This window comes from Phyllobates terribilis, unplaced genomic scaffold (genome assembly GCF_046119375.1).
Source record: "Phyllobates terribilis strain yellow unplaced genomic scaffold, ASM4611937v1 Scaffold_5__5_contigs__length_657084704, whole genome shotgun sequence".
Lineage (NCBI taxonomy): Eukaryota > Metazoa > Chordata > Amphibia > Anura > Dendrobatidae > Phyllobates > Phyllobates terribilis.
This window is the reverse complement of record NW_027362765.1, coordinates 151,303,218-151,330,197: the sequence shown is the minus strand read 5'-3', so window position 1 is coordinate 151,330,197 and position 26,980 is coordinate 151,303,218.

The window sequence follows — 26,980 nt, the reverse complement described above, 5'->3', positions numbered from 1 at the left end:
GGGCACCTCACCAGAAAAGTGACATTAATAGTTAGTAGATCCTCCTTTTGCAAAAATAACAGCCTCTAGTCGCTTCCTGTAGCTTTTAATGAGTTCCTGGATCCTGGATGAAGGTATTTTTGACCATTCCTCTTTACAAAACAATTCCAGTTCAGTTAAGTTTGATGGTCGCCGAGCATGGACAGCCCTCTTCAAATGATCCCACAGATGTTCAATGATATTCAGGTCTGGGGACTGGGATGGCCATTCCAGAACATTGTAGTTGTTCCTCTGCATGAATGCCTGAGTAGATTTGGAGCGGTGTTTTGGATCATTGTCTTGCTGAAAGATCCATCCCCTGCGTAACTTCATATTTATCACTGATTCTTGAACACTATTGTCAAGAATCTGCTGATACTGAGTGGAATCCATGCGTCCCTCAACTTTAACAAGATTCCCAGTGCCAGCATTGACCACACAGCCCCAAAGCATGATGGAACCTCCACCAAATTTTACTGTGGGTAGCAAGTGTTTTTCTTGGAATGCTGTGTTTTTTTGCCACCATGCATAACGCCTTTTTGTATGACCAAATAACTCAATCTTGATTTCATCAGTCCACAGGACCTTCTTCCAAAAAGAAATTGGCTTCTCCAAATGTGCTTTTGCATACCTCAGCCAACTCTGTTTGTGGCGTGCTTGCAGAAACGGCTTCTTTCGCATCACTCTCCCATACAGCTTCTCCTTGTGCAAAGTGCCTTGTATAGTTGACCGATGCACAGTGACACCATCTGCAGCAAGTTGATGCTGCAGCACTCTGGAGGTGGTCTGAGGATTGTCCTTGACTGATCTCACCATTCTTCTTCTCTGCCTTTCTGATGTTTTTCTTGGCCTGCCACTTCTGGCCTTAACAAGAACTGTCCCTGTGTTGTTCCATTTCCTTACTATGTTCCTCACAGTGGAAACTGACAGGTTAAATCTCTGAGACAGCTTTTTGTATGCTTCCCCTGAACAACTATGTTGAATAATCTTTGTTTTCAGATCATTTGACAGTTGTTTTGAGGAGCACATGATGCCACTCTTCAGAGGAGATTCAAACAGGAGAACAACTTGCAAGTGGCCACTTTAAGTAGCTTTTCTCATGATTGCATACACCTGGCTATAAAGTTCAAAGCTCCATGAGGTTACAAAACCAAAAAAAGTGCTTTAGTAAGTCAGTAAAAAGTAGGTAGGAGTATTTAAAACAAGAAAATGATAAGGGTGCCCATACTTATGCACCTTTCAAATTTTGTTTGAATGCAGATTGCACATTTTCTGTTAGTACAATAAACCTCATTTCAAGGCAGAAACATTACTGTGTCCAACAGTTATTACATATATCAAACTGAAATAGCTGTTGCAAAAACACCAATTTTTATAAAACATTAAGCTTAAGATTAATAGGGGTGCCCAAACTTTTTCATATGACTGTATGTTAGCTTTTGGGGCCCCATTTCAAACTTTTGCCCAGGGCCCCACTTTGTCTAAAACCGGTCCTGCTTGCATGTGTATGTGAGGTGGTCAGGGATATACAGTTGAAACCAGAAGTTTACATACACTATATAAAAAGAAACATATGCATGTTTTTCTCAATATCGGATATGAAATCAGAATAAACCTTTCCCGTTTTAGGTCACTTAGGATTACCATAATTTTTAATATTTGCCAAATGCCAGAATAAGGAGAGAGTGATAGGCATTTTTATTACTTACTGCAATGGGAATGTACAGCAATTATACCGCTCAGGAAGGAGACGAGTTCTGTGTCCCAGAGATGAACGTGCTTTGGTCCGACATGTGCATATCAACTGAAGGACAAAAGCAAAAGATCTTGTGAAGATGATGGCAAAAGCTGGTAAGATTTTGGCAATATCCACAGTGAACCGAGTACTCTATCAACATGGGCTGAAAGGCCACTCTGCCAGGAAGAAGCCATCACTCCAAAAGAAACATAAAAAAAAAAAGATTAATGTTTGCAAATGCACACAGGAACAAAGACCTTAATTTTTGGAGACATGTCCTGTAGTCTGATGAAACTAAAATTGAACTTTTTGGGCATAATGATTATCGTTACATTTGGAGGAAAAAGGGAGAAGTTTGGAAGCCTAAGAACACCATCCCAACTGTGAAACACGGGGGTGGCAGCATCATGTTGTGGGGTTGCTTTGCTGCAGGAGGTACTGGTGCACTTCACAAAATATATGTCATCAGGAGAAAAGAAGATTATGTGACAATACTGAAGCAACATTTCAAGACATCAGCCAGGAAGTTAAAGCTTGGGCGGAAATGGGTCTTCCAAATAGACAATGACCCGAAGCATACTGCCAAAATGGTAACAAAGTAGCTTAAGGATAACAAAGTCAATGTTTTGGAGTGGCCATCACAAAGCCCTGATCTGAATCCTATTGAAAATTTATGTGCAAAGCTGAAAAGGCAGGTGCGAGCAAGGCGACCTACAAACCTGGATCAGTTACACCAGTTTTGTCAGGAGGAATGGGCCCAAATTCTGACCAACTATTGTGAGAAGCTTGTGGAAGGATATCCCAAACGTTTGACCCAAGTCATTCAGTTTAAGGGCAATGGTACCAAATACTAATGAAATGTATGTAAACTTTTGACTTTGCAGTAAGTAATAAAAATGCTTTAAAACATTCTCTCTCATTATTCTGGCATTTGGCTAATATTAAAAATGATGGTAATCCTGATTGACCTAAAATTGGAAAGGTTTATTCTGATTTCATGCCAGATATTGAGAAAAACATACATATGTATCTTTTTATATAGTGTATGTAAACTTCAGGTTTCAACTGTAATTGTCACCTAACAAAAGTTCGGCTGACAGTTCTCTAATCTTGGTGGGCAGCATTACTGAGAGCAGTGAGGAGGCGGATGTGCATCGGAGAATCTTTTCTTTCAATATAATATTACTATTATATGTGATGGGAGTGGGTGTGGACCCCCAGCACAACTGGCCGGCTTACCTTGGAGGGGCGTGACTAAGTGACTGCCTGTTCTGCACTAGAGCCTCAGATGGTGAGGATAGTCAACAGGTGCGACTCCAGGGCAGTGTCCAGACCTGCAGCAGCTAACCTGTGGGTCAAGGCAGAAATACGAGGCACAGAGGACGAAGATAGAGATGGGGTCAGACAGTCTGAGGTCCTGGTGGGCAGCACAGGGTCAAAATACGAAGCCGGGGTCAGGAGCGGACCGATCAGACAAAACGAGTAAACAAGCCGGGTCAGTAACAGGAGAGTGAAAACAAGAATCCAACTAGACAGGAAACTGGAGACTAACTGCAACATAACCTAAGTTCAGGCAAGGTGTGGAGGGAGAAGTTGCCTAATACAGTATATCACCTGCTGGCAGGGGATAGGCCAGGGTAGCTAAACTGCAGGACACGGTGGGTTAAATTCCTGCAGAGTCTGGCCGTGCCTCCCTATAGCCAGGTGGAGACTCTCCAGCAACAAGGGAATGCAGCAGAGTTGGAAGTGCTGCAAGAGGCAGCTCAGCGCAATGGTTTGACACTGGGGGAGCAGAGCAGTGAACACAGTGAGTAGGATGGTGCTAAGAAATTGTGCAAGTTACCAGCGTGACATTGTATAGGATGATTTTATGAGAGAAACCAGTGCTCACTGAGAGATGAAGGTCTGTCTTGAATGGATACTATAGACTCTAGTGGGAGAAGTAATGTTCAACATTAGTCTAAGATTTACTACTCAGATAAAAGAATAACTGTTACAAGATTGACGTGTTTAATAAAGAGCATCAATGCTCCGAACTTGATAAATTGGGTTGTCTGCTAATTACGGCACCTCCCAGCCTGAGCGGCTAACAGATGGCATGCGGTTCCTTCCACAACTACTGGCGCACAATAAGTTTGGTCTTAACAATGCAATATGTCTTGGCCAGGTGGTTCCAAGCTGAACACAATTTTGAGGAAAGCACTGAATGGAAATTTCATTTACTTAATTACATTACTTTCAGTATTTTATTAAAGGGAATGTATCACCAGGTTTCAGCTTTGTAATCTGACAGCAACATGATGTATGCACAGAGACCCTGATCCCAGTGATTAGTCACTTACTGGTCTGCATCCTGACATTTTGAAAAAAATAACTGTTTTCCCCACTGTAGATCTAGAGTTCTCTGAATGCTGAGCTGTGTATAACCCCGCCCACACCACTGATTGACAGCTTTCTGTGTACACTGTGCATATACAGAAAACTGCCAATCATTGGTATGGGCCGAGTCACACAGAGCAGGAGGACTACATGGCATTAGACAACTTGTTTTCTAGTGATAATCTCCTGTTGATAAAACACTGATTGTATTGAAAGTACAACAAACAACCAACTAAGTGATACATACCTGGATCAGAGTCTCAGCCCCTACATTATGCTGCTCTCAGATTAAATAGCAAAACCTGCTGACAAATTCCCTTTAACCCCGAAGGCTGTTTACATGTAAATGACCAGGCCAATTTTTACAATTCTGACCAGTGTCACTTTATGAGGTAATAACTCTGGAACACTTCAACGGATCCCATGAAAAAATATTTTTTTTCGGGACATATTGTACTTCATGATAGTGGTAACATTTATTTGCTATGACTGGCATTTATTTGTGAAAAAATCAAAAATTTGGCAGAAATTTTCGCAATTTTCAAACTTTGAATGTCTACTTTACATCAGCACAATTTTGGAACCAACATTTTTTTTCTTAGGAAGTTATAAGGGTTAAAAGTTGACCATCGATTTCTCATTTTTCCACATATTTGAAGTGACTTTGTGGGGTTTATATGGCAGAAAATACCCAAAAGTGACACCATTCTAAAAATTGCACCCCTCAAGGTGCTCAAAACCACATTCAATAAGTTTATTAACCCTTCAGGTGCTTCACAGCAATTAATGGAACATGAAAGGAAAAAATGAACATTTAACTTTGTTTCACAATTTTACTTTAGACCCATTTTTTTTTCCCAAGTGTAACAGGAAAAAACGGACTTCAAATTTTTTTTGCAATTTCTCCTGAGCACGTGGATACCCCATATGTGGGGGAAAACCACTGTTTGGACGCACAGCATGGCTCAAAAGGGAAGGAGCGCAATTTGACTTTTTGAATGTAAAATTTGCTTGAATAATTAGTGGATGCCATGTCGCGTTTGGAAAGCCCCTGGTGTGCCTAAACAGTGGAAACCCCCCACAAGTGACACCATTTTGGAAACTAGACCCCTCAGGGAACTTATCTAGATGTGTGGTGAGCACCTTGAACCCCCAGGTGCTTCACAGAAGTTTATAACATTGAGCCGTAAAAATAAAATTTTCACATTTTTCCCACAAAAATGTTTTTCAGCCCCGACTTTTGCATTTTCATAAGGGTAACAGGAGAAATTGCACCATGCAGTTTGTTGTTCAATTTCTCCTGAGTAAGCACATACCCCATATGTGGGGGAAAACCACTGTTTGAGGGCACGGTAGGGTTCGGAAGGGAAGGAGCGCCATTTGACTTTTTGAATGTAAAATTTGCTTGAATAATTAGCGGACGCCATGTTGCATTTGGGGAGCCCCTGATGTGCCTAAACAGTGGAAACCCCCCACAAGTGACACCATTTTGGAAACTAGACCCCTCAGGGAACTTATCTAGATGTGTGGTGAGCACCTTGAACCCCCAGGTGCTTCACAGAAGTTTATAACATTGAGCCATAAAAATAAAATTTTCACATTTTTCCCACAAAAATGTTTTTCAGCCCCCACTTTTGCATTTTCATAAGGGTAACAGGAGAAATTGCACCATGCAGTTTGTTGTTCAATTTCTCCTGAGTAAGCAGATACCCCATATGTGGGGGAAAACCACTGTTTGGGCGCGCGGCAGGGTTCGGAAGGGAAGTAGCGCCATTTGACTTTTTGATTGTAAAATTTGCTTGAATAATTAGCGGATGTGCCCCTGATGGTCCTAAACAGTGGAAACCCCCCACAAGTGACACCATTTTGGAAACTAGACCCCTCAGGGAACTTATCTAGATGTGTGGTAAGCACTCTGAACCCCCAAGTCCTTTACAGAAGTTTATAACATGGAGCTGTGAAAATAAAAAAATCAAACTTTTTCCACAACAATAATGTTTTAGCCCTAATTTTTTTATTTTCACAAGGGTAAGAGGAGATAATGGACCCCAAAAACTTTTGTGCAATTTCTCCTGTGTACGCCAATACCCCATATGTGGGGAAAATACAGTGTTTGGGCGCACGGCAGAGTTCAGAAGGGAAGGAGCACTGTGTGACTTTTTGAACGCAAAATTGGCTGGAATCGAGAGCGGACGCCATGTCACGTTTGGAGAGCCCCTGATGCACCTAAATAGTTGAAACCCCCCACAAGTGACCCCATTTTGGAAACTACACCCCTCAAGGATTTTATCAAGGGGTATAGTGAACATTTTGAACCCAGAGGTACGACACAGAATTTGATGACATTAGGTCATCATATTGAATAAGTTGTCATTAGTCTTGAGCGCAAGTGCTCGCTACTTGAGTTTGAATCGGGTACTCAGGTATGCACCATGTATGACGGGTGCTCAAGTGAAATGCTCGAGTCCCCGCCCGCATGTTTCACGGTTATTAGACACCCCAAAAAACAAAAAAAAAACATGCGGGGATCGCTCGAGCATGGCAGGCAATCCCCGCGAGTTTTTTTTGGCCGCAAAGCATATGGGGCAGAGACTCGAGCACCCGCGATACTCAATGCATACCCGAGCACCCGATGCAAACTCAAGTAGCGAGCACTTGTGTTCAACACTAGTCGCCATATCGTCATTTTTTATTTTTTTTTCATAAAAAAAACAACAACCCTAACCCCAACCCTAACCCTACCCTAGCCCAACCCTGACCCCAACCCTAACATTAGCACAACCCTAACCCCAACCCCAGCCCTAGCGTTTATTTTTTACGCCATTCCTCGTGCGGTATAAGTGATTAGACGACCTTATTCTTCGGGTCGGTGCGACTACAGAAATACCAGAATGATATCGGGTTTTTATGATTGACAGCTGTCACACACTAAAAGACACATATTTTGTAAAATCTAGTTTTTGCATCGCCATATTTTGAGAGCTATAATTTTTCCATATTTTGGCCAACAGAGTCATGTGATGGCTTGTTTTTTGCGGGACAAGTTGACGTTTTTATTAGTGCCATTTTCAGGCACGTGATATTTTTTGATTGCTTTCTATTCCAGCTTTTGGGAGGCAGAATAAACAAAAACCAACAATTCAGGAATTGTTTTTTCTGTTTTTTTTTTTATTCTACTCCGCGTGTGGTAAAATTGATAAGGCAGCTTTATTCTTCGGGTCAGTACGTTTACAGCGGTACCACATTTATATAGTTGTTCTATGTTTTGGCGCTTTTACACAATAAAAGCCATTTTATAGAAAAAAATATTTTTTTGCATCGCTTTATTCTGAGAGCTATAACTTTTTGATTTTTCGGATGATGGAGCTGTATGGTGGCTTTTTTTTTGCGGGACAAGATGACGTTTTCAGCGGTACCATTTTTATTTATATTCGTCTTTTTGATCGCGTGTTATTCCATTTTTTGTTTGGCGGTATGATGATAAAGCATTGTTTTTTGCTTAGTTTTTTATTTTATTTTTTTACCGTGTTCACTGAAGGGGTTAACTAGTGGGACAGTTTTATAGGTCGGGTCGTTCCGGACGCGGCGATACCAAATATGTGTACTTTTATTGTTTTGTTTTTTCATAATAATATTTATTGATGGGTACATTATATTTTTATTTTTGGTGGATTATTTTTAAAAAAAAATGTAAAATATTTTTACAATTTTTTTTCGTTTTTTTTTTCACTTTGAGAGTTTTTACACTTTTTTACTTTGTCCCACTATGGGACTTTCACTTTTTTTATTCTGATCGCCTGCATAGCATAGGGATGGAGCACCATCCCTGTGCTATGCAGGCAGTCAGTGCTGCACAGTGAGACGATTGTTTGCTCATGCACTGCGCATGAGCAAACAATCTTCCTGCTGTCTGGTGACCCGGATGTTGTCATGACAACATCGGGTCGTCATGGCAACACCTGGGAAGCCGCGGCAGACAGCGCTGGAGGCCGGAAGAGGAGGTGAGTATTGCAATCACCTCCCCTTGCCACCGCAATGCTGCGATCGACTTCGATCGCAGCATTGCGGGGGTTAATGTGCCGGGAGCGGTGCGGGACCACTCCCTGCACATAGTACCGGGTGTCAGCTGTGACAATCAGCTGACACCCGGCGGCGATCGCGCCCGCACAGCCTGTGTGCGCGCGCGATCGCCATGACGTACTAATACGGGTCAGGCTCTTAAGTCCCAGGGCACAGACACGTATTAATACGTCATGGGCTGTAAAGGGGTTAAGGAGGTCTGTCAAAAGGGCAGCTATCGTGGCGAAGTTATGGATGAACCGGCGGCCAACCCTGGATCGCCTCAATTTTATTTATTTGGGGCTTTATCACGCCTCTGCCTACGACATATCCCAAATATCTGCTTCCTCCATGCCCATGGCACATTTATTCGGGTTGATGGAAAACCCCGCCTTCCATAGAGCATTGAATATCGCCTGGACTTTGCTCAGATGGCTTCCCCAATCCTGGCTGTAGATCATGATATCATCCAGGTAAGGCATACTTCTTGTGGGGAGCTATGATCCGGTCCATGGCTCTCTGGAAGGTAGCTGGAGCTCCTTTCAACCCAAACGACATTCTGGTGTATTGGAAACACCCATCCGGCGTTTCAAAGGCCGTCTTCTCCTTGGCCTCTTGGGACATAGGAATTTGCCAATACCCTTTTGTAAGGTCAAGGGTAGTAATGTACCTGGCCGGCCCTAGCCTTTCAATTAATTAATCTACCCTTGGCATAAAGTACGCATCAAACTTAAAGACCTCATTTAGTTTCCTATAGTCATTGCAGAACCGCCATTCTCCATCTGGTTTCAGCATCAAGACTATGGGACTGGACCAGCCAGTTTTGGACTCTTCAATGACACCTAGACTCAGCATGCGCTTCACCTCCTTCGAGATTACCTCTCGGCGGGCTTCAGGAATCCTATATTGTTTTAGGTTCACTCAGACATGAGGCTCCGTAAGAACCTCTTGTTCTACAATCTGCATATACCCCGGTAGATCTGAGAACAGGTCCTTGTTCCATTGCAGCAACTCTTGACATTGTTGCTTCTGGGCACTTGACAGCGATTCTGCCACCTTGACGTATCCCACATTGGCTTCCAACTTCGCCACGAAACACGGAGCTTCCACGGGCTCCCTATCTCACCATGGCTTTATCAGGTTGACGTGGTACACCTGGTAGGGCTTCCTTGTCCCAGGTTGGTGGACCCCATAGTTGACATCGCCAACCTTTTCAACGACTTCATAGGGGCCCTGCCACTTGACCAGGAATTTGCTCTCCACCGCAGGTACCAGCAGCTGTACCCAATCAACAGGGTTGAAGTTTCTCACCCTCGCCGACCTGTTGTACACCCTTGACCGTGCCTTTGTGCTTTGAGGAGGTGTTCTTTCACAATGGGCATCACCTCTGCAATCCTCTGTTGCATCTGGGCCGCATGTGGGATTACACTCCTGTATGGAGTAGATTACACCTCCCAGGTCTCCTTTGCCACGTCCAGGTGTCCACAGGGGTGTCAGCCATACAACAGCTCGAAAGGGGAGAATCCAGTAGAGGCCTGTGGGACTTCTCTGATGGAAAATAGAAGGTATGGAAGTAGACAGTCCCAGTCCCGGCCGTCTTTCTCTACGACCTTCTTCAACATGGCCTTCAAGGTTTTATTAAACCTCTCCACTAAGTCATCTGTCTGTGGGTGATAGACTGAGGTCCTGAGTTGTGTGATCTACAGGATCTTGCACAACTCCCTCGTTACCTTTGACATAAACGGAGTCCCTTGGTCCATAAGGATCTCTTTAGGCAACCCTGTCCTGGAAAAGATATGGACCAACTCCCAGGCTATACACTTGGAGGAGGAGTTTCGCAGTGGTACAGCCTCCGGATACCGTGTAGCATAGTCCAGTACCACCAGGATGTACTGATGTCCTCTGGCGGACTTGACCTGGGGTCCCACTAAATCCATGGCGATGCGATTGAACCGGACCTCAATGATAGGCAGAGGCACTAAGGGCTACGGAAGTGAGCCACTGGGGAGGTCAGTTGACAGGTGGGACAGAACCTACAATAATTCACTATCTCTCTGGGACACCCGGGCCAGTAGCACCTCTGAAGGATCCTTTTTTGGGTTTTTTCTACCCCCAGATGACCAGCTAAGACATGTGCATGGGCCATATCTAACACCTTGCGTCTGTATGGCCCTGGCACTAGTAACTGCTTGAGAACCTCCCCTCTGAGCTTGGTGACCCGATATAACAGCTCCCCATTTACGGCAAAGTGCGGATATCATATGTCAGCCCCCGGCTCTTGAGCAACACCATTTAGAACAGTCACATTATCAAACGGCCCTTTTAGGGTTAAGCCCCTGAGCTGGGCGGTTCCAAAGTTTCCTCGGGACACCTCCAGTTCAGGGAGGTTGGCCTCCAGGGATGCTGTCTCATCCTCAACCAGCACACAAAATGAAACCGGTCGGCGGCGGGTTGCAATGAGGTTTCTTCAGGAGCGACCTGGTTGTTGTCCAGACAACCTGGTTTCCTCCCTTTCTCCCACAAGTCCCAAAACAAGGCAAAGTCCAGCCCTATTATAACAGGGTGCAACAGGTCCTTGACTACACCCACCTCATGGGACTCGGCCCCACAGTTTGTGTCTATGACCACTCAGGCCACAGGGTAGTCCTTAGTGTCCCCATGGATACAATGGATGCCAACCTTTTTCCCCGGAACCAGCCAATGAGGAATTGTGTCCCTCACTAGGGTTACCAAACTCCCCGAGTCTAACAGAGCAGTCACTTGCACACCATTCACTGACACGAGGTATGCCTGCGGTCCCTCGCCTGGTTGAGGGACAGCACTGCAGGCAGGATATGCAAAATATGAGCAACGCCGTCCTGCGCTGCAGTCCATTGGCTCAGTTGTCATGGGGCAACGGGCGGCTATGTGACCTGGAGTGTGACATCTCCAACATACTATATTATGGGACGGGACCTTTGGCAGCAACTCAGACCCCTCCTGGGCTCTAGGACGCCCTCCAGATGTGGCTCTAGCTCCCCTCTTTTGTGTGTCCGCCCCCTTTTGGGAACCCCAGTATGGAGACGCTACGACCCCTTGTTTCCCCAAGGAACTCTCAACCGCCTGGTGCCTTTCCACCAACCCCACCAAGTCATCGACATAACGGGGATCTCCCTGGGTAACTCAGGATTCCACCGACCTTGGAAGGGAGTTTATGAACCTGTCCATGACAACTTCATCAACCATTTGTGCTGGGGAGGAAGATTCAGGTTGCAACCACTTTTGGACGAGGTGTAGGAGGTCGAACATTTGAGACTGGGGAGGTTTGTCATTGTAATAGGCCCAGTGGTGCACCCGTTGCGCCCTGACAGTCAGAGTCACTCCCAAGCACTAAGCAGTAGGTTCAGTAGATTCGTCCAAGCCATTTGTGAGCAGTAGAAAAAGTCTGCAACTGAAGACAGTGAATAAAAGGGAGGCCCGAGTGTTTTATAGGTATTATGCCCTCACATTGCTCGCTATTTTCTAGGTACAATCACACAGACACTGATTCTAATGTCACCTGTCATTCTGTCTTTGCCTCTCTTCTTCTCACACAGAGACTTATTATGTGAAAAGAAAGAATGATTTGTCTCTTTTTTTCCGGTTGCATTGACAGGAATGAGGAAACTGCCAAAACTTTACTCCTCATGTTGAATAAGGCCTAGGATCCCTTTTCTGTCTTGCAATCCTTTCTCTCCTGTTTATCAGCCTCTCTTTTTCTGTGTTTTCCTTCCTCCCCCTCTGTCTACATTTACCTCCTCTCTCAGGGGAGGCTCAGCCTGCTGAGTTTGGAATTACAAGCATCTGAAATACAAACATAGGATCTTATTTACAGACCTTTACAAGGACCCGATGCAAGGCCATACCATCAGCGTCATGATTGGAAACATGCTGGTCTCTAAAGGGGCATCATTGTGGGTATAGCGCAGAATCTACATTGGTCATTATTAATCAAAAAAACAAATTCCATAAATACTAACAATTCAGGTTTGATTGGAATTAAGGCTAATATCTCCCCAGATCATTACACTCTGGAAAGCTTATATATGGAAAGTTGTATGATATATCTTTATCCTGTAAAGCTGTTTTTACAGTCCCTATGTCTGTCCAAACTAAAAGTCTTTAGAGATAAACCTCCTCTCTGTCATGTTAAATGGGTTGTCTTATTTTTTTAAATTTTTTAGAAATAGTGCCACTCCTGTTGATGGATGTGTCTGGTGTTGCAGCTTAGCCTGACTTAAAGCGAAGGTCCACTACTCAGATAACCCTTTCTCTATCCGTATGTTTGCCCCCCGTAAAATAATAACACCTATACTCACCTCCCGTGCCGGCGCCATTTCAATGGTGATGTCCTTGGCTCAGCCAATCATCAGCCGCTTCATTCTCCTTTCCTTCGGACAAATCGTTTACATCCGGAGGAAATGATACTTTTTCCAGATGTATGTGATACGTCCTAAGGTGAGAAGAGTGAAGTAGCTGCTGATTGGCCGCAGAGATCGTGTGACGCATAACAAAGTCACACGATCCCTGAGATAGCCAGGGACATCACCGCTGGAATGGCGCCGGCACGGGAGGTGAGTATATGTGTTTTACTGGGAGCAAACATACAGATTGAGTAGGGGTTGTCTGAATAGTGGACTGTGGTCTGATCATAGATTTCTAAAGTAACAAGCCATTAAATAAGAATTTGCATTGGGGAATGTAGAGTCATGAGAAAAACTAAGACCTCCCTCTTTGAATTCTATTGTTTTACATGTCAGGACATAATTAAACAAGTCCTTAGAAAGACATAACATTAGTTAAATACAACCTCTGATGAACGATAGAATATGACAAATTACACAGTTATTTATTTAACAAAAGCTACGCCAAAATTTGAAGCATTTTTTAAAAAAAAATAAGCACACTCTATGAAGCAGTAGCTTGTAGAAACTCCTTTAGCAGCAATAACTTGAAGTAATCATTTTCTGGAAGAATTTTGGCCATCCTTTATAGCGTTACTTGAAGGCCATTCTTTATAACATTGACAATGATTCATTTCCGGGTGGGGGCAGAGGATGCGGCAGTGACCGCAGCCTCTGCCCCCTGATGACGGCTTGTTTTAGTATCCTAGCATGCGCTGGGGGTTCTCACATGAAGTGCATCAAACAGGGGAAGGTAAAAAAAAATAAACCAGTTAGATATTGAGGAAATGATAGGGACTTTTTAATTAAGGTATATTAGAATAGAGATTAGATTATGACATTAAATACACAGACAATTAGGATTACAATAAATGTTAGTTTCAGACCACCCCCTTTAAATTCATTGGGGGTTGTGGGCATTCGTATATTCGCACAGTTCTGATAAGTTCCCACCAAAGCATTGCAGTACTGAGGTATGATCTTTAACTAGACCATGGCTTTACCTTGATATTTTTCTTTTTCAGCCATTCTGATACATTTGCTGATTACGTTGAATTATTGTCCTGTTGCATGATCCAGTTTCGGCCAAGCTTTAGCTTTTGGATAGATGGGCTCATATTTTACTCTAGAATACTTTGGTATACAAAGAAGTTCATGTTCAACTCAATGACTGCAAGGTGCAGAAGTCCTGTTGCGGCAAGATAAGCCTAAATTATCACTCCAACACTGCGCTTTAAGGTTGGTATGCTGATATGCGGAGTTTATTTTTTTTCAAATGTAGTGCAGGGCATCATGGCCAAATATCTCCACTTTTCTCTTATCTGTTCAAAGTACAATGTTCCAATAGTCTTGTGTTTTTTTTTCAGAAGCAGCTTTGCAAACTTTAGCCATGTGGCCATGTTCTTTTCAGAAAAAGAGGCTTAATCCTGGCAACCATTCCAAATAAACCATACTTCTTCAGTCTTTTTCTAAATATCATAAACTTGAACATTTAAATAGTAATTCTCAACTTTTGTTTAGCAGCACACTACTGTACAGCTCTTCACTTCCTTTTTTCTGAGTTGGGGCTGGCATGCCTCCTTGAGTGACAGTTCTGGTTAAGTAGCCTTGTTCTACTGCTGAGTTTCTTTTTTACTGTGAGATAATTAGGAAAACTGCTCTGGAAGCTGCCCTTAGAGGAAACAAGGTCATTGTGATTCTGCAGGACTGATAACATGTAAGAAAATGACAGGGAGGTGAGTAGTTACTCTATAGAAATGAATAGGCTGGAGAGAGGTGGCTGGCATCTCATGAGTTAACTCTTTAGCCTGGAATGTAGCTACTGCGTATACTCTGCCATTCTTTGGTTGTTGATCTTGCAACAAACTGTACACTATGTAAGGCAAAAGCTCTCATAGCACGAGACAGATAAAGTAACTTATAGAAAAAACAAGCCAATTGCAAACTTGCTTTCTGTCTATCTATACCAATATCATGACAGAAGATTACCCCTTTAAAGAGTCTGAGCTGTAGCCTTTTATATATATATATATATATATATATATATATATATATATATATATATATATATATATATATATATATATGACGCGCCCCCTGGGCCATATTCTTTAGGGGGAATATCCGGAGCCGGATCAGATGGGAGTTGTAGTCTTCCGAGTGGCTGTGACCCGGTCCGTGCCCAGGGTGTCAAACTCAGTTGTATGTGGCAGTCCTACAGATGTTATTAAGTTCTTTATTGTCGACTACGCCACCCGTTGTATTGCGGTCACTATGGCCGCCGCTGCAGCAGGGTCCGCTGAGGCTGATGGTGTAGGTGCAGCTTTTGGTGGTATAACCCCCAACGGGTGGGGTATAGCCTCAGGGGGTCAGGTGCAGAGGATGGGGGTTGTGGTGGTGTAGCATAGATGTTAAAGGAAGACAGAGTCGGGTTGTGCAGTTTAGGGTATTTACTCACTGCTGATGTTCCGGTCACTCCAGCTTCAAGTGACCACCCGAGCCGTGCTGCGTCCACCAGGTCCTGGATCCAGCCAACCCCCAAATAAGTCCGGAGCGTGACCCTGAGCTCTCCTTCTGTCCTTTCCTCTGGCCGTCCCCACTAGTGATCCACCCAGGTCCAGCTCCCTCGGGCCTTCTGTTGGGAGACCCTTGGCCTTGGGTTCCCTGACCCTCCACGTGGTATGCCTTCGGGGTGGATGTGGTGGGTGGCCGTGGCAGACGCTGCCCACGGCCTCCGGTCTCTGGCTAGGGTGTGCTTTTGCCCCCACCAGCTTGGGATCCGGTACCCTAATGCCAACTCTTCACCCGCTGATGGACTTTGGGTTCTCAGAGTTCCTTTTCTGTTTCCCCCTCTGGGTCTTTCTTGCTTTCTCCTCTCTCTCTCTCTCTGGGGCTTCTCTGCTCTCTGCTCTCCTCCTCTGCAAAGACTGACTGACCCTGATCTTTGATGGTGCCCACCTTATATACACCCTCTATGTGTGAGCTCAGGTGACCAGCACCCAATGAGCTCCTATCTTTACCCAGGCTGCTCCCCCTATCTGCCCCTACACTACTTGGGATGTACCACCCCCCTCCCACTCCAGCCAGGAACAGACTCGGTCGTACCTGCACATTTCTAAGTGGGAGTACCGTCGGTCTGCTCCTCGGAAATGGGATGTGTGTAGTGCATGCAGCCTACCGAGCTCAGATCCACACTCCATCCTTACCCGGGAGTGGAATATCACACCTCTGGGTTGAGGTGCAATACCCCTGTAGCAGCCGAATCCTCAGGGTGCTACATTTATATAAAATTTTTTATTTATTTGAAAGAATGAGGGAAAGCACATCAGGAAAGTCTTGGGTTTCTATTGCAATTTCTCTGAGCGTTGCACGATCTAACCTTGGAGTAATTTTGCTGGGATATCCACTTCAGGGAGGATTGTCAACTGTCTTGAATGTATCCCAATTGTTATTAATCTTTCTCGTTGTTGAATGATACACTCCGAATTGTGTGGAAATCGCCTTACAAGCCATAAGATTGATGGACAGTAACAGTTGCTGATGGCTTTCCTCCTTGGCATCATGTTAACATAGGCCTAAATACTCCAGACCAGCAAACTGCCAAAACTTCTGCTTTTATAGAAGTGGTCACACTGGCTGATGAACAATTAATCAAGAGCACTTTATTAACAGCACCAGGCTGCTATGTGCCATCTTAAAGAGATCCTGTCACCAGAAAAAAACACTATTAACCTGCCCGGTGGCTACACTCAGTTGGGAGAAAATTCACCTTATTCCCCCCCGGCAGCGATCGGCTTCCAGTCAGGGAAGCCGAATTCTGCTGGGGGAATAAAGTTAATTTTCTCCCCGCAGCGTTCGTCTGAGTGCGGGCACCAGGCAGGTTAGCAACACTATTACCCTGCAGAATAATAGATTTATTAATCTCATTTTAAGACCTCATATAAAGACCAGATATTGTTTTATTATGTACTATTACAAAAAAATCATATCATTCACTTAGTTACTTAGTTTTTCTCAGGACTTTATGTAAATAAAGACCTATTAAGCAAATTTCACATGTTCAGGATTTGTGCAAGCACAATGCAAGCAAATGGGGCTTTCAAAATCCCATTCACATGATGCAGAAAAATAATCTAATAGAAATGAAAGCTTGATGCAGACGTGAAATCTGAAGCATGCTCATTCTTGTTCGGATTTTCATTGCAGATTTCACCTTATTCATTGCTTTGTAATTTAGAAGGGTGAAATGCGCAAGTAACACATGCGAATTCTAGATGTGGACTTGTGATCAAATTGGCAGCGGAAATTTTCTGCTACGTGTGAACATGGCTGTAGACTTCTTTATTATATGATATGTAGCACCTGGATTGTTAGCTTTGATGCAGCTTTACAATGTTCTTTTTAAAGATGTTTTCAAAGCGATCCAAACCTATCCACGTGGTCCGGTCACTGCAGTCTTATAAGCCTCTGGTCTATGGTGCTGTTACCAGAATGATAATGAAGGAGGTGGCTCTGAAGTCATCATAGCTGGCTTTTGATGTGACATATTAATTATTTCCACTGTCCATATTCTCAGGCTTTTTCTGCAAACTGGCAAATCTAGTGGCAGGTTGATCTTCACAGACTGGGATTTGAGTGGACACCCTGAAAGCTCATCGAAAGGATGCGGCAAAGCCAATTCCACCGCATAAATGACAGTGGTCGTAATGATAAAAACAGACATGTTTTCTGAGAACATTTATTTATCTTGTAATTATGTCGGAAACAGATAGGGAGACATTCTGGGAAAGTGATTAACTTTAGGTTGTCCCTTGGCTGGATAGGGTTAGGTCCCTGTCCCATCACATGTCTGTCCCTTGCACTGCTGATGATGAATTGGCCCCTGCTGTGTGTTATTAAATTCATGCTGTCCCTGTCTCGTATAGCTGTGACACAGTTAAAAGCAAAGGTTATAGTCGCTGATGTATTTTGACCTCTTTTGACCCCCATAGGGAGAAGGGGATGCTGTGATCATCCCGTAGCCACATTTATCAAGTAGAGGCAGGCAGCTGTTTCCAGGCTTACAGGCAGTCATCCAAATGTCAGGGTGATAGTCTCTCCTGCAGCCATTCCTTCATGATATTGTCCTACACTGCCACACATCTATCAAGACTTTGAATCGCAATGTCTTCATTTTTGTAACATGCTCGGATGGAAGTGAAGCTCCGCTTTGTATTAGTTGGTGTGAATTAAGGCACTGAGAAATATTAACTTTCAGTGAAGAAGGCTAAAATAATTTTTTCCAAATTGCTGACTATTTGGGCTCGAGCACACGACCGTTTTAATCAGGCGAGTGCTATTTGTGATTTTGATAGATAGTACTCGTACCCAGGTCATCCTATTTTCATGCTGTCTGTGTATACCAATTTCATAATAGGAGACTTCCCCTTTAAAAATGCTGAGACCTTTAGAGTCTGAGCAGTAGCCTTTTTTATATATATGTAATTCTTTACTTATTATAAAGAATGGGGGAGAGCACATCAGGAAGCTCTTGTGTTTTTATTGCAATTTGTCTAACCTTGGGGTAACTTTGCTGGGATATTCACTTCAGGGAGGATTGTCAACCATCTTGAATGTATCCCAATTGTGATTAATCTTTCTTGTTATTGAATGATGGACTCCAAATTTCCGAGTGGTCTAAGGAAAAAAATAGCAAAATGCATGATTTGCCGCCGAGAATCGGATGGCACTCGCCCATTCATGTCTATGGATCTGTGAAAAAAATCAGACTGCACTTGGATGACGGACTGACAGAAAGGAGAAGGTGGAGAAACTTTTTTTCTCTCTCCACCTTAGAGAAAATCGGATACCAGTGATCTGGTCGGATTAGCATAATCAAATTGTTTTTCTCGGATGGAGAGAAAAATGGTCGTCTGCACCTGCCCTTTCTAAGTATTCATCGCTCTGTACTTTCCTGTTCTGATTCTGGTGATGCTGCTCATGCTTTGCTGAAGTACAGTAAAATTCTGGTGTAAATTGCTTTAAAAGGTCACAAAATTTTTGCACAGTTTTTGTGGTACTGGGGCGAGACAGGCTGTGCCATTCTCTTCTCCAGAAATGTTACTACATTCAGGGACTAGAGTAAGATTTGTGGCTGGGCGCAGGCCACTCCTCAGACGTTACTGATTCATTACGAGGCATGTGCCTTTTAATGAATCAGGAACCTCTGACTACAACACTCCCCCCTCATCGAGACCGCTTTTGATGAATTGGAGTCATAGTTTCATCCTTTATGCCCTTAAGGACCAGGTGATTTTTGTTTTTGTTATTGGGCTTTTATTTGTTCCTCCCCGTCTTCCAAGAGCTCCAACTTTTTATATTTCCATCAACATACTGTAGCCATATGATGGATTGTTTTTTTGCCGGACGAGTTGTAATTTTGAATGACATCATTTATTTTACCATGTAATTTGCTTAAAAATGGGAAAAAAATCCAGTTCTGATGAATTGGTGAAAAAAACAAAACAATGGAATTCCGCTCATTATATGGTGAAGTTACATGGAGATGTGGTTCTTCAGGTCAGTATGATCACGTGATACCAAACTTGTATAATTTTTTTTATTGTTTTAGGCTACGTTCCTACAATGAGTTTTTGGTGAGTTTTTACGCTGCTTATTTTTGAAAAAAAATCTGCAACATCAAAAACTCACCAAAAGCTCATCGTGGGAACCTAGCTTTGGATACTTAAAAAATGCAGAGCTTTGAAATAAAAAATAGTTTTTTGTTGCTATTTTCTGCAATGTATTACCTTTTTATTTTTCTGACAGTGAAGCTGATTGAAGTCTTGTTTTTTTGCATGGTGAGCTAACATTTGTATTGCTAACATTTTGGGATAGATATGACGATATAATCGCTTTTAATTGCATTTTTTAAGAGCAATGACCAGAAAACTGCAATCCTGGCTTTTTTTCAATTTTATTCTTAACTATATCTGTCGTACCGGTAAATTACTTTTATATTTTGATAGATTGGACTTTTACGGCACACACACTACCAGATATGTTTATTTTTATATATATTTTATTGTCTTTATTTTTAAATGGGGAAAGAGGGGGTCAAATTTTTATATTTTATTATTTATTTTTTCACATTTTTTTTATCCTCTTAGGGAACTTGAACTGGTGATCTTTCAATGGCTTGTTATATATACTGCAACTCAAAGGTATAGTGTAAATGATGGTCTCCTTTGAACCCTTGCCCATGGCAAAAGCACCAAGATAACAGCAATGGGGGCTTTCAGCCTGTCCCAGGCTGCATGGTAAACTATTGGCACCCTGTGACCACATTACTGCATTTAAATGTTGCTGTCAATGATTTACAGTGATGGCCAGCAGCATGGTGGCTCAGTGGTTAGCACTATAGCCTTGCAGCTCTGGGGTCCTGGGTTCAAATCCCACCAAGGACAACATCTGCAAGGAGTTTGTATGTTCTCCCCGTGTTTGCGTGGGTTTCCTCCGGGTTCTCCAGTTTCCTCCCACACCCCAAAGATATACTGATAGGGAATCTAGATTGTGAGCCCCAATGGGGACAGCAATGGTGATGTCTGTAAAGCGCTGTCGAATTAATGGCACTATATAAGTCAGTACAATAAATATACACCAGCGACCAGAGCTACGTTATACTTCTGGTATCTATCGTGTGTGGAGCGGGTATCACACATGCACACCCCAACGTGTATGTCCGTTTGCGCTAAAGGGTTAAAAATTGGATATTATACATTTTCTGAAATAGAAAAGAATTTTAGCAATGTGTGACAGACCCATATTACTCACATTAAGAACATACCATACTTGCACTATCCAAAACTTAAAGCAGATGTGTCACCAGATTTCACAGTACAGGCTGTATATATTATAGAATAGATCTCTTAGACCTGAAGAGGCTGGTGAAGTTACTTTGAAAATCCATGTCAGAATGAGTCTAGCAAAAAAAGCTCATTACAAACCAGTAATAACATAGGGCTAATCCAGGTAATGGATTTTCAATTAATGTAGGAATTTAATTTCGTGACTTGGGGCGTATGGCAGTGATGTCATGCGCTCCCGTTCCTTGCACGCTGAAGTCAGCTGCCGGCTTTAAAAGAGAACGTCGCGCGGCAGGAAAGTGGATGAGAGGTGAGTATAATTGTTTTTTTTTCTATACATTGAAGAACAGCTGCAGAACAGGGCACAAATACCGGGATGGGGGATATATATCCCAGGATGGGGCCCAGGCTAAGGGACATATACCAGGATGGGGGACATATAACAGGATAGGGCCTAGTATAAGGGACATATATACCAGGATGAGTGATACATGTGCTTCTCACTAAATTAGAATATCATCAAAAAGTTTATTTATTTCAGTTCTTCTATACAAAAAGTGAAACTCGTATATTATATAGAGTCATTACGAACAGGGTAATCTATTTCAAGTGTTTATTTCTGTTAATGTTGATGATTATGGCTTACAGCCAATGAAAACACAAAAGTCATTATCTCAGTAAATTAGAATAATTAACAAAAAACACCTGCAAAGGCTCCCGATGCATTTAAAAAGGTCCCTTAGTCTGTTTCAGTATAACAACAGCTTGAAAATTGTTTTTAAAATCCAAAATGTTGGCCCTACTCAAATGTATGTTCAGGTATGTTGGCCCAGGTAAGACGCTTCTGGCGTGGTCTATTGGTCATGAGTGGCTTGACACAAGGAATGCGACACTTGTAGCCCATGTCCTGGATACATCTGTGTCTGGAAGCTCTTGAAACAATGACTCCAGCAGCAGTCCACTCCATGTGAATCTCCCCCAAATTTTTCGATGGCCTTTTCTTAACAATTCTATCAAGGCTGCGGTTATCCCGGTTGCTTGTGCACCTTTTTCTATCACACTTTTTCCTTCCACTCAACTTTCCATTAATATGCTTGGATATGTGGCGCCCCTGAGGGTTCAGTCGCCACAGAGGTACTGCATCTCACCCAGAGGTGTGGTATCTCACTCTCAGGTAAGGAAGGAGTACAGCTCGGGACCCTAACACCTGCATCCAACACATACCAGCAGTGAGGGCAGGGCGATATTGCTCCTAAGGGAGAGCACAGTCCCTGGTCCGTAGCTGATGGGACGAGCTATGTAATGTGTGTGGGTGGAGGAAGTAGCTTAGGGGAGCATATGAAGGAAGGTATAAATAGAGAAGCCATCTTGTTTTAAGAGAGCAGTAAGCAGTGAGAGGGAACAGTCTAAAGTGAGAGCAGTGGGAGCAGGGGCTCTGCAGGAGCTCTGCTCAGGCGGAGGGCCTGAGGAGAGGCCCAGGACTGAATGAGAAGCAGAGAGGAGCAGGAAGGGCTCCAGGAACGAAGAAGGGACCCCAGAGGTACGGGCAGGGCTGGAGGCCACCCGTACGCCCGAATCTACCAGGAGGAAAAGGGGTCAGGCCACACAAAGGGGACCGGTCCCTCAACTAGCGGAAGACTGTATGTCTCAACTAGAAACCGGAGGCTGCAGTATTTCAAGTCCTGCAGCCAACAGTCCATATCAACCTCACCAAGAAGGTAGCTATAGAGGACCCAGGGGACGGAACAGACGTCGCCCGACAAGGCCCGCAGGTACCGGATTGGGACACTTGGTATGAGGTGCAAGGAGACGGCCAGAGAGAGAACACACAGAAGGGGGTCCCGCTAAGTACTCCGGAGATATCTGAGGGTGGACTGAACCCCTCCCTAAGTAAGCGCAGCACGACAAGGGAAGTTACACTGGTACCTGTAACTTGGACGGCAACAACCGTGAGTAAAGACCCTGTGGACTGCACCCCACTGTCTCTGTGATTATTATCTGCGCCATCACCCATGCACTACAACGCCCAGCATCATCTACTTCACTACAACATCTACACTGCCATGGAGCTAAGATCTGCCTGTGGATAGCTGAACCAACCCTGCTGCACTAACATCAGCTCCAGAGGTTCTGCACAGCAGCGGCGGCTCCGCATAGCCGCATACCACAGGTGGCGTCACGAACTATATATATAAGACTTTATTAATTCCCCTGTAAATAAACCCCTTTTGATTGACCGCCCTGGGTCACGGACCGGGTCACCGCCACTGTGACGTCTCCCCTAGCAACGACAGGCCCGGCACCGAGTACCCCTCGGCCCAGGGGGCACGTCATTTTTGGCGCTGTGAACAGGATATGAACCCACCCGTTATCATCGGGTATTGTGCGCCTAGAGACTGTGTTTTATATTGAATGTGGCACCCGCCCCAGAAGAACGGGCGCCATTATGTGCGAGCCAAACGACAACAAGAAACCGCCTCCCAGTTGAAGTTCAGACTTTCAGCTTTCATTTGAGGGTATCCATATTAAAATTGGATGAAGGGTTTAGGAGTTTCAGCTCCTTAACATGTGCCACCCTGTTTTTAAAGGGACCAAATGTAATTGGACAGATTAAATAATTGTAAATAAAATGTTCATTTCTAGTACTTGGTTGAAAACCCTTTGTTGGCAATGACTGCCTGAAGTCTTGAACTCATGGACATCACCAGACGCTGTGTTTCCTCCTTTTTGATGCTCTGCCAGGCCTTCACTGCGGTGGTTTTCAGTTGCTGTTTGTTTGTGGGCCTTTCTGTCTGAAGTTTAGTCTTTAACAAGTGAAATGCATGCTCAATTGGGTTGAGATCAGGTGACTGACTTGGCCATTCAAGAATATTCCACTTCTTTGCTTTAATAAACTCCTGGGTTGCTTTGGCTTTATGTTTTTGGTCATTGTCCATCTGTAGTATGAAACGACGACCAATCAGTTTGGCTGCATTTGGCTGGATCTGAGCACACAGTATGGCTCTGAATACATCAGAATTCATTCGGCTGCTTCTGTCCTGTGTCACATCATCAATAAACACTAGTGACCCAGTGCCACTGGCAGCCATGCATGCCCAAGCCATCACACTGCCTCCGCCATGTTTTACAGATGATGTGGTATGCTTTGGATCATGAGCTGTACCACGCCTTCGCCATACTTTTCTCTTTCCATCATTCTGGTAGAGGTTGATCTTGGTTTCATCTGTCCAAAGAATGTTCTTCCAGAACTGTGCTGGCTTTTTTAGATGTTTTTTTAGCAAAGTCCAGTCTAGCCTTTTTAATCTTGATGCTTATGAGTGGCTTGCACCGTGCAGTGAACCCTCTGTATTTACTTTCATGCAGTTTTCTCTTTATGGTAGATTTGGATATTGATACGCCTACCTCCTGGAGAGTGTTGTTCACTTGGTTGGCTGTTGTGAAGGGGTTTCTCTTCACCATGGAGATTATTCTGTGATCATCCACCACTGTTGTCTTCCGTGGGTGCCCAGGTCTTTTTGCATTGATGAGTTCACCAGTGCTTTCTTTCTTTCTCATGATGTACCAAACTGTCGATTTTGCCACTCCTAATATTGTAGCAATTTCTCGGATGGGTTTTTTCTGTTTTTGCAGCTTAAGGATGGCTTGTTTCACCTGCATGGAGAGCTCCTTTGACCGCATGTTTACTTCACTGCAAAACCTTCCAAATGCAAGCACCACACCTCAAATCAACTCCAGGCCTTTTATCTGCTTAATTGAGAATGACATAACGAAGGGATTGCCCACACCTGTCCATGAAATAGAGTCAATTGTCCAATTACTTTTTGTCCCTTTAAAAACAGGGTGGCACATGTTAAGGAGCTGAAACTCCTAAACCCTTCATCCAATTTTAATGTGGATACCCTCAAATGAAAGATGAAAGTCTGAACTTCAACTGCATCTGAATTGTTTTGTTTAAAATTCATTGTGGTAATGTCTAGAACCAAAATTAGAAAAATGTGGTCTCTGTTCAAATATATATGGACCTAACTGTATACCAGGATGAGGGACACATATATCAGGATGGGTGGCCCCTGGTCTAAATCTTGCTCCAGGGCTCTAATTACGCCATTGTTACTGGGGGCAGCTGCAGACAGACAACTACATGTGGTCATACAAAGACCCCCAGAGTAGGACCTTTTTTGTGTAGAGGGGTGTCTGCTTTAATCTAGCACTAAATGGATGTTACTGTCATTTGAAAATAATGATTTGAATATTCAACGTTTTATTTAATTATTCCTGGAGAGGGAGATAGTTCTCCTGACCTTAGGTGGCTTTATTACTTAGCATATGTGATAGTTATAAACATAACAAAAGAAAGAGATACCAAAAATAACCCAAAATAATGGAAAATGTGTGATAGTAAGTCTGGTGGTGTAAGGGGGATGATAAATACTTAGTGATCCTGAACATTTAGAATAAATGAGTTCAGCCTGATAATATGCAGAGAAATCTTGGTCCTCAGTATAAAAGCCGTGCCATTGTGGTTTACAAATCACATGCTAAGATGTCACACCCCAACCAAGTCCTATAATTTTAATTTACTCTGGATTGAGAGCAAATAGTGCTTATTCTCAGACAAGCGCAGCCTCTGTATTTGGATATGACACAATAAAACAAGACGGATTAATGACTTAAACTTATATTTACCCTGACGATCATTCCAGGTGAAAGAAACGTCACCATATGTTGGAAGTTGACCCCCATTCTCACTTGATCATCTGGGTCTGCATATTTAGGACATATTCAGTGGTTATATATCGTAGGTGGATATAAGAACAATGTGACAAAAGTGCATGTGGTTTTGCTGCAAATTGCCACATATTTAAGCAAAATACAGCATACATACAGCAAAAATCCTGCAATCCAAGGTAAAACCATATGCAGCCCAAGCAGTTTTTGCTTAGTGGTTTGTCTCCATGTGGAAAGTAACGCATCACGACTTCTAGATGACAGTTGACCTTTTTGTGGTAGTCTGCGAACATAGTTTTCAGCTCAATAGTAGTGTTGAGCGAGTATGTTCTGTTAACCCTTTCGCCGAGTATGCTCGGGCGGAGCTCCGAGTATTTACAGCTGCTCGGTGATATGGTTGAATCACTCCCGTGTGCATGATTTGCAACTGTTTGACAGCTTTATTACATGGGAGGAATGTTTATTTCTTACACATTCCTCACATGTAATAAAGCTGTCAAACAGTTGCAAATCATGCACACGGGAGCGATTAAAACATATCACCGAGCAGCTATAAATACTCGGACCTCGGCCCGAGCATACTCGGAACAGAACATACTCGCTCAACACTACTCAATAGCTGATTTTGTATGAGCAGCATGATGTTTTACCTGACGTTTTTTTGGCACGATTTTCTGAAATCACTGCAGATGAAGTGACATGATCGCAACGAACACTAGGCTCCTGTACAGTGTGCAAAAAGTTCAGTTGACATTTGGTTTCTTTACCTCCAGAAAGGCACCGAAACGTGTTGGTGTTAGTAAAAAAAACCTCTTATTTCTATTACCAAGAACCCTTCGTTCCTACAAAATGCAGCCCGCCTATCGTGATATCTCCAGCTATGCAGATATCTGGAAGAAGATTCTCCTCCAGTCACGTTGCTGCAGTAGATTTTAAGACTCTTTTAGGAGTTGTGTCCATACACAACCCCTCCCAGGTGAGCGCAACCACCACTTTCCTTTTCCGTTGTCCCTTATGGGTTAGCCCTATTTTGTGCACTCGGTCCCTTCCACATTTCCAAAGGTTCATGGTCAACATCCTTGGGAACCCATTTAGGCCCCATGACAAATACACTGTAATATTAGCGTAGAGCTTAGTGATAATATGCATATATTCTGCAACAAATATAAAACTAGTTTAGTAGACAAGTGATCTGATTTCTGTGGGCTCCACTTTTTGTCCTCAATAGATTTTAGACAATTAGTCTAAATTTTCTATGTAGGAATGTTTGACTATAAGAACCCATGGTTCCTCAATCATCCATAAAGGAATAATAAGCGATTGTAAGCATTTGCATCAGCCCTGTACCTAACTCCACCTGTAATATACAGTTAATATAATGTAATATACAATTTTATATTTATCACAAAGAAATATTATTCAGAGCAGTAAAAGAATGAGGATGCTTAATGGCCTGATGAAGAAACAGAAGGACTTCTATGCAATGCGAAGTGGTTTATTCCTCCAAGAGGGCGAGTTCTGCTTCTCAATGCACCTTGACCTTCTCTGCAGGGGAGAAGGGTTGGTCTGCATGTCGGACAAGACCCCTGCCAAGCTCAGCCATTGAACACTGCGCAGTTCAGCATGCTAAGGAAGTTCAGAGAATGGCTGTGCTAATTCTTCCCACTGAGAGAGATGGATTAAAGGCTGGGGAATGAGAAGAGGAGGGATGTGATTAAAAATGGGGATGAAAAAAAAAGAAAAGAGCAAACTGACTGAGAGAAAACAATTCTTTGCTTTTTCTAAGGAAAAAA